The 8,874-nt window shown below is 36.3% G+C and overlaps 1 long non-coding RNA gene across 1 annotated transcript; it reads right to left on the minus strand.

Annotated features, from left to right (window-relative positions):
• Positions 1-425: 425 nt before the first annotated feature.
• LOC129784428 (uncharacterized) lies at positions 426-8,440 on the minus strand. Its single transcript, XR_008747156.1, has 3 exons — positions 8,277-8,440; positions 1,406-1,567; positions 426-523 (listed from the first exon to the last, which is right to left on the minus strand). It is a non-coding gene; the product is annotated as an uncharacterized LOC129784428 (long non-coding RNA).
• Positions 8,441-8,874: the final 434 nt, after the last annotated feature.

The following is an 8,874-nucleotide window of genomic DNA, read 5'->3' on the forward strand; positions in this document are numbered from 1 at the left end:
TAAAAAAAAAACACCTTTCAAACAAATTTAATCAAAATTGATACTTTCCTTTAAAAAGTTCAGATTTGTCAAAATGCTGTTTCCTGACAGCTGCAGCTATAACTTATATTTAGAAGCTTCCAAAACATTTTAATTTTGAGGTTATTATACAGATACTTCCAGTGCTAGAAGAGAATATTGTGAACACTGAAGACTCAGAATAGCCTTTTCAAAGCAGGATCAAAAGCTTTAAAATGTTGCACATGGATACGGCTGGGAAATTATTTCATGAAACAAAAAACATTTGGAAGATGTTTGGAAAACATTGCTTTCCCTAAATCTATACAAAGAACATACAATCTACACAAAGTCTCAAACATTTGCTAAGGAAAAATATCATATCACATCCTCTGGATTATTCAGTTGTGATCTGTTTTGCCTGTTTACTCACACATAGAATATAAGACATGAACTTTGGGGCAGAGGTGAGCAGACCTCAGTAAGGGAGGCTGGTGTCTGCTGAACACCCTTTACAGCAGAAGAGCTGCCAAAAGAGGAAAGAACAGAGAATTAGAAGACAAAAAGCAAAGGAAATCCTGATAACAAGGAATAAAGAAATAAGGGCCTCTCTCTCCCCCCTCCCCCCTCGCCATTTTTTAAGGGTTTTATATATATATATAAATATATGTATATATCTATGTAGAAGACACTTAAGCTATTTTTAACAGGAATCTTCATACCACCATTCCTTGGAGTCATAGAACACAGTACTTTACCATTGCTAAGCCCTAGTTCATTTCACTAGAGGTATCCAGAAAGCTAATTATCTCCTGAGAACTTGCTATAATTTTAAGGGTTATGCACAAGATGTTAACTAATCACACAGCTCCCAGATATTTGTAACATGCAGTGTGACTCTGAGGTTGCATTTAAATGAGAGACAGGCATGACTACTGATGTGTTGTTTGTTAGTGCTGCACAGCAAGCAAAATGCTACATTACACAGTGCCAAATTCACAATACTTCATTGGTTATGCTTCAGAGATAACAGAAAGCATACAACACTTAATCAGTGTTCAGTGTTCCACAGGCTATATTAAATAATAATAATAATAATAAACTGAGAAGTACTTCAGGAAAAAATAGACTACAAAATTAATTACAAATTGCAAATATGATGCAAATGAATGCAAACAAGAAAAACAAAATGAGTATTTTTCTACCAAACATGGACCCGATTTGGAAAACCCAGGCTCATTGGGAAATGAGAGGTCACACGTCAGGCCTTAAATTATCTATATTGGCTCAAAAGTATAAAAATTTGAGGATGTCCAAATAGGAAATATAAAACTCGTATCCTTAAGTTGTTTACATGATTTCTGTTGGTAAACACACTTGGAACATATTCTCAATTTAGCACTGTTACCTTTTAATAAATAGTGAAATCAAAACTGTTGTGGACGAGTATCAGACTTTCCATCTATTTTCAGAAATAGGCGCACAAAGAAAATGTGGCTTATTGAATTTGAAAACAATAATATTGACTTCTTTGGAAACTTTCAATAAAGCTATTGAGTGTTTTCTCCCCCTGTGAATACAAGTAAAGAAAACCAGTTAGTCATTTTGCTAGAAATCCTTACTTTTACAAGTTGTAATTTAACGCAATCATTCCGCCAATAGCCAAAACTGAATATACATGTCTTCTAATGTATAGATAAAATATCTAGCTATATAAAAACAACAACAAAAAATTAGAAAATAATAGTATACCAATCCTGCAAGAGTTAATGTTTATGCCTTGTCATTCACAATTTGAAAAAAATTACAATAAATATGATAGATAACTGTTACCTCTAAACTTCTGACATGTGATTTATTTAATTAATTGTTCCCATTTTATGCTACAACACTAAGCATATTTCAGTAGGTCCATACATATTTCAATAGGTGCATCTTTTAAATTTAGGGCTATGTCATCACCAGACTAAATTAGAGACTAGATAATTAATATTTAACTTCTGTTAAAGCATCTTGAAATGTGTAGGCTTAACCACTGCCCTTCATTTAAGACAGCCACATGAAACATCTATTTGTAAATTTCCACTTAATTTTAAAGCAAATGAAACACAAATATAACTTCATAGGGCAAATAAATGGTAAAATTTCAAAGAAATTAGGGTTTTAGCAACTCAGAGAAAGCCTGTATCTATGTGTGTGCAGAATTTATTCCCTTCTGATCAGAAAGTTGAGGGGAAAAGGGGGAACCTCAGATGAACTAGAAGAAAATCTACAGAGATTTATTTTCAGGGCATCTGTAATGACTGATGTGGATTTCCAGTTTAAGCTCAGTGGAGGGGGGGGGGGGGGGGGGCGGCGGAAAAAAAAGGCAAAAAATATTCCAGGAAGCTGTGGTATTTGCCATAGAAATTTAATCTTGCCTTGAAGCAAGAAGCAGCTGTTACTGAGAAATATGGAAATAATTTGCTATAAGAAGCAAATGCATGAGGAAAAGAGATTCTAATCTGGTTCATAATATTATTGAATTATTTTTAAAAAAAGTCAGAAAAATTAAAGAAATGGGCAAAAATGCAAGCTGTCAGAGATAAATGCCGACACAATGGGGAAAAAACATTAAAAGGTTGCTTAGTTAACTAGAAGGCCAAAGTACAGAGTCTCAGGTGTTCAGTGAAACCTGCCTTCCAGCTCAGAGGGAGTCTGGTTTAAAGTAAAGAAAAGAGTCGCAGACCTGAAAGATAAAAAAGCTGTTTACACTCAAAGATAAAACTGCAGAACAGAAATGCTGCAGAGCCTAAAAATTCTGGGATCAAAACCAGAATCTCATAATCAGCTATTCCTATTTAGGAATTGTGCCTACTTAACCGAGATTTGTAATCTGCTTTTGAAAAGTGAACTGCAGAAGTTCAGGTAGCCAAAATAAAAAGGGTTAACTGATCAATGGCTTGTATTTCATTATGGCCAAGAACTGGACCCTATTCCAGGAAAAGGACTTTAACTTTCAGTGTCTTAGGCACGAGGCAAGAAAAAAATTCCACAGAAATAAAGTCTTATTCAATGGCATTTTTTTTGCCAATTCTAATACTCAGTTTGAAAAAGTCATCTTGGGGAATAATTAACTTTAAACCCGCCTCTCCCCAAACCAGAGATTTTCAGTATGTTATTTAAAGTCCACAGGCCAAATTGTCTATCAATTAACTCTGACTTCAGAGAATCAGCAAAAATGCAGCTGCAAAGAGTAGAACTTTGCTAGGATGAAAATTTCTTTCCAACTATGTAGTTTTGAAAAAGCCTAGCCTTTTAAGGCCCCATTTTTGAGAAAAGACAATTATGAACTCTGCATTTCTACTACTAACTAGTCTATGTTACTTTAATCCTTAAGTACTTGCTAAAACTCACCCACATAATTGAGATTTAAACACAATTAAATAATTTCATGAATAAAGACCTATATATGCACAGCAGGGTTTTATGCTTTTTCAGTTGTGATGACTTCACAATCCATTTTCAAGTTTTACACGAGGAGCCATTAAGTTCAAGAAAGAAAACCCAGCATTACTTGCTTAAAATTTCCCTTTCTAAGTAACCCTGAAATTTTTGCTTCCACACAACTTTCTACTGACTGTTTTCCAGAAATATAATCTAGGTTACTACATCATGCCAGAGCCTTCCTGTATCATACATTGCCTGAAACCTTTTGGTTTCTGATGTCTTCAGTGCTGGATTATACCCTTTTATTTGTGCATTCCTTTTGATCATTTCATCTCAATTCTCTGTATATAAAAAAATAACACCTGATGATGCACATATGAATTTGAATACCATACTAAAATGAGTATAAAAGATGGAATAAGACAGAGACTGAAAATGCACATGCAAAGGATGAGGTTGGAAAGGTTCAATGGGACAGTTCAGTGTGCAAAAGAAGCTCAGAATTTTGGATTATTATCTAAATTTTATTCCGAAAACATTTAAATCTCATTTTCAGAAAAAGCTCAAGCCCAGCAAGACCCTTGATGTGATTATCATTTTCTAATTCTCTCAAAAAGTTTGGAGCTGAGTCAAAATTAAACTGTGGGTGACAGTTCAAATGAGTCATTTTCATTTTGGATGTCTACAGTAATGTAATTAAATGATCATACTAGTAGTAACTTCTCTCTCAAAGGCTGAGCTGATATCTTACAGAGTAAAGTTGATGTCCACTAAAAAATTCCCTTAATATAGCATCGGGAGAGAAAGCTTAAAATGGCAAGCAGCCAGAGCAACTGACTGGCAAAAGGGTATCCACATTTGTTAGACTGCTGAAAAGTGTGGTAGGGACTAATAGGGAACATCAAGAAAAACGTATGACAAGGCTGAGTGACATTCCACATTTGGGTGGCTAAAGAGCAAAGCTGTAGGGAAAACAAAGTGATTGCCTGAAGTGCAAAGATCCTGTCAACATGAAAACAAGTTAAACAAACAATTTTACTCTTTTAATTCATATTGAAGACTCTGTCACCATGATGTAACTGAACTCTTTAAAATCAAATCAATCAATCTCTGTAGCACTTTGTGGAAGAGCAAGAAGCAGAAAATAGAAACCTGACAGCCTAATCTACCTTTGACCTCATGTTAACTTGTCAACATTTATAAACCCAGAAGGATAAATCAGAAAATATATAAATTATTCTTAACAGCAGCGACAGCTGCTGTCCTTTTTCTGTCAATGCACGCAAAGCTCACTGGCTTGGTTTTACCATTTTTATTACTACTTTTTTAAAAAGTCTCCCTAGCATTGATTCAAGAGTTAGATAAAAACAGCTGTAAATCCATAAGAAAAACAACTAATACATTGAAGTGTTGAGGCTGGTTTCATTCCACCACCAGCAGATAAACAACCTTGTTATTAGTAAAGATGGTTTTGAATAGAAGCACAATCCCTCTCTGCTGGGGTTCAGAGATTCCCAGAACTGTGATTACAGCTGAACAGAAATGACAACCAGTGCACTGAAACAACACTCTACGCTTTCTGGACCCTGGGAACCTCAAAAGAACCTCAAAAACAATGGTAAACCACTGCATCATTCAGGGCAGGAGTGATGATGCTGACAGCTCTGCTTTGGAAGCGATGCCCTTCCCGGGCACTGCTCATTGCAAGAGACGTGAAACAAATCAAACTGTTGTTTGCTCCCCTTCCAGAACTCAGCAAACAGTGAAAAACAGATGTAAAAACTTCTCTTATTTTGTTAAAACAAAATCCTCCGTTAACTTTTGATTAATTCTGATGTGTTGAAATGTCAAGAGTTAACTGGAAAAACCCACAAGCAGAGCTTGGCTCGCTGCAGTGTGGATGAAGGATGGAGCTGAGTCTCATTGTTTTACAGGTCTTTCAGTGTTACTGGCTGAGTGGGCTGAAGCCTGAAAACAGAGGAAGTCTATCGATTCCCAAAGCAGGCTGGGGCCTTTCAGATCTTTCAGGACCTTTCAGGTCCTCCGGGAGCTCAGTAAAACCTTCAGTGGTTATAACCCAGAGCATTTGCTTCATTTCTCTTCCTGTGGACTGCAGCTGGTGTTTTAAGGCTTCGGGCACTTCAGATAGACTTGTGGATCTGTTTTCATTTTGGTGAGCCGCTGCCGTTGCCCAAGCACTCAGGTGAATAAAAGGTTTACAGTTTGATCGGTAGTATATGTAAAGGGGTCTTTTTTTGAGCCTCAGAAAAACCCTTATGATTTAGATTATTGTGTTTTTAGAGGTGAAAAGAGTGAAAGCAATTGAAGGAGAGTGAGTGTCTAGTCACATTAAAGAGCAGTATCGCTTTGAAGCAGGACCGGCATTTTACAACGTCTAAACAATTTGTTGAGAAGGCTTGTAAGAAGTGTGAAAAGAGACAAATTTGGAAGGATAATTAGAGAGGATTAAGATTAAATACTAGCTGTTAAACTGCAGAAAGTATCTCAAACAAGCATTAGCATGTTCTTCAAATATTACTCAGAACAGACAAAGTGTGTGTGCACACATGCGTGTGTATGCATGTGTATGTGTGTGTGTGCGTGTGCATGCGTGTGCGTGTGTGTGTGTGTACCCTAACCTATGCAACTAGGACAGGGATTGAATGATAGGGTATATAAAATACACTGACTATTGACACTGTTCTTTTGCTTCTCTCTTTGCAGAAGACAGAACTGAAAGCTGTATGTGTAGTCTGCCGGAAAAGGTTAGGTAATTGTCCAAGCATACCTGAATTGCTACTCTAGAAAATGTACTGAATGTCTCACCTAGGATTTGTCAGCTGGTTCTTCAGTACAAAGACAATGTATTTCCTTAGTGGTAGTTTCTTAGTGACTGTTTCCACCTCTGCTCCCTGTACTTTCCAGTTAAATCCCAGGATGTGCCAGGAAAATGGAGGTAGAATAGAACAGCAGTCCTTCAGTAGCTAGAAATGTTTTCCTTTACCTACACACACTGAATGGGCAAAAGTAAATGATAAATGCTTTTGCTCCCACATGTGTGCCATATTGTTCTTACAGTATGAGACAAACAGAAAGCAGAATCAGCTTTGGCATAGCAGGGATGGAACAAACCAGGTGTACCTGGAGCTGTACACGGTAGACAGCTCTGCTGTCTGGAACTGCCAGTGTGTCAGCCTCAAACTCAGCACTGTCTGTCATTCACATGTAATGTGGCTGTCTCCTTCATTCTTTTAGAGCTAAGAGGTTATCTAAAAGCATATTTGGGGGCAATTAACAAATACGAACATTGGCATTCCGAATGGACAAAATATTCTGCAGAGTAACAACGGCAAATTCCTTTATTGCTTACTTTCAAACGATAAAAAACAGTCCAGTGATAAGTATTTGCCAGAACAAAAAAGAAAGCAAATACACACAAATTCCCGGTACAGGATTGAGCAAATGAAAATATGTAAATATATGGGATTCATTTTTCAGGTTGAAAATTTAAGATGGCCAGTGTAATTAAGATTGTGCAAACTTAAAGATCTTTTATACACTTTACACATTTTCAGCTAATCAGAACTGCTTCTTTATGGGCTGTTTGATGTGAATGCTGAATAGCAGTCCCTTCTTGCAGCTTTTTTTTCCTACAGCAACTACTGAAGTCTTCATTTACACTGCACGAATTACCCTTAGCAGCAGGTAGGAAGCAATCAGCAGGTGTAGCTGGCAATAGGTCTATTTTCATTACAAGATGGAGAGAGCCAGGGGACATGACATTTGTCCAACATGGTCAGGGAGGACTCTATTAGGAAAATTGACTCTGGGGAACTGTAGACTTGCTGAGGAGGCTTTGAAAGAGGGAATGTGAGAAAGCATGGCTATTTTTCTTTTGGTTTGTTTTTTTTTCTTCTTCTTTTTCTCTAGGGTAATTAAAAGACATAAGTAAGAAATAATTTAAATCCTTTAAGAACTACCTACAACGCATAAAATGCATATAATTCTCCTGCTCTTGAGTACTCTGAGCATTTCAGAGTACATCTCTGTGAAATAATTTCACAGCAACTTGTAAGTGAAACTATCAGTAACAAACTTGGAGGAGGAAAGCATGAGAATCTGGGGGATAAAAGAGAATCACAGCTAATGGAAGTATATCACACTGGATAATTTTTTCAAGAAATATCAGAATAAAACAGAGGCAGGAGGGAAAGTAATAAACTCATAAGTACCTAACTTTAGATACCAAATTGAAATAAACAAATTCAGAAATCAAATGTCCCAGAGTGTCCCTTGAAGGCGATTTCAGTCCCCCAGAGTTCTTAATTATCTTTTGAAGGTGACTCTCTCTCCTCTTTTGAACTACGAAGGCAGGAATTTTCCCCATTTATCTTATTATTTCTTGTTTCAGTTTTCCTTTGAGTAATCACTCTGGTACTTCCCTTCAGTAAGCAGTAATGTATGCTTTAAAGTATTTACTGATTGTTTTACAAGGAAAATTTCTTTTCTAGAACTGTAAATACAAAGAACTCCTTTCAGCAAATGAATGCCCTGCAGACTGTATTTTGTTTCCTTTCTAAATAATACATTTGGTTGCTACTGGCCTTGGAACTAAACTTCCTATTTTATCATAAAGTAGGAATAAAAGTATCTTGTTGAGTTTCAGAGTAATAACTCATTTTTTCATGCTTAGTCAAGCAAAATTCCTAATATAGTAAACACCTTAAACTCAGACTTGAATATAGGCTACAGTCTCTAGCTAAAGGTATTAAATATAGAGACATATTGAGAAATTATTGTATATCTTTAATGTAATCCTCTTCAGAACATTAATACTTACGTATATTTACCTGAATAAAATCCCAAGAATATACATGAACAGGTACTGTTTTCAGAGATGGGGAAATGAAACATCAAATTGCTTGCTCAAGAAGTCTGTAGCACAAAAGGATATTGAACCCTTCTCTTCTGAGTCCTAGGTTAACATTTGAACCACAGGAGGAGCATGCCACCACCTTCAGTGGATTATAACTTTAATTGAAAATGGAAAAGAAAACATTAGTCCTCTTCTCTTCACACACCATCCACCTCAGAACCTGAGCATGACAACTCTGTCAAGCTTCTCAAGGAAATTCTGACAGTTAACACACATGTATGAAGTAAATGAACATTGGGTAGACAAGCAAAGTTGTAGTAAAAGCATTTTTCTAAACATTTTTCTTTCAGTTCAAAGACTAGAAAATGGAATGGTTAGATTTCAGACGATTACATAAAATATTAACATCACTTCAGAAAAACCCAGATGTGGTACTTTTACCCACAGAAAGCATAGTATTGCTATATGTTCAATAGGGTAAGAGACATGGAGAAGAGCTGCAAAACCATGGTGGGGGAAGGTGGGAAGGAAAAAAATATAGAAGAACAGAACTGACTTCATTCATATCTTCA

This window comes from Falco peregrinus, chromosome 5 (genome assembly GCF_023634155.1).
Source record: "Falco peregrinus isolate bFalPer1 chromosome 5, bFalPer1.pri, whole genome shotgun sequence".
In the NCBI taxonomy this organism is placed as follows: domain Eukaryota; kingdom Metazoa; phylum Chordata; class Aves; order Falconiformes; family Falconidae; genus Falco; species Falco peregrinus.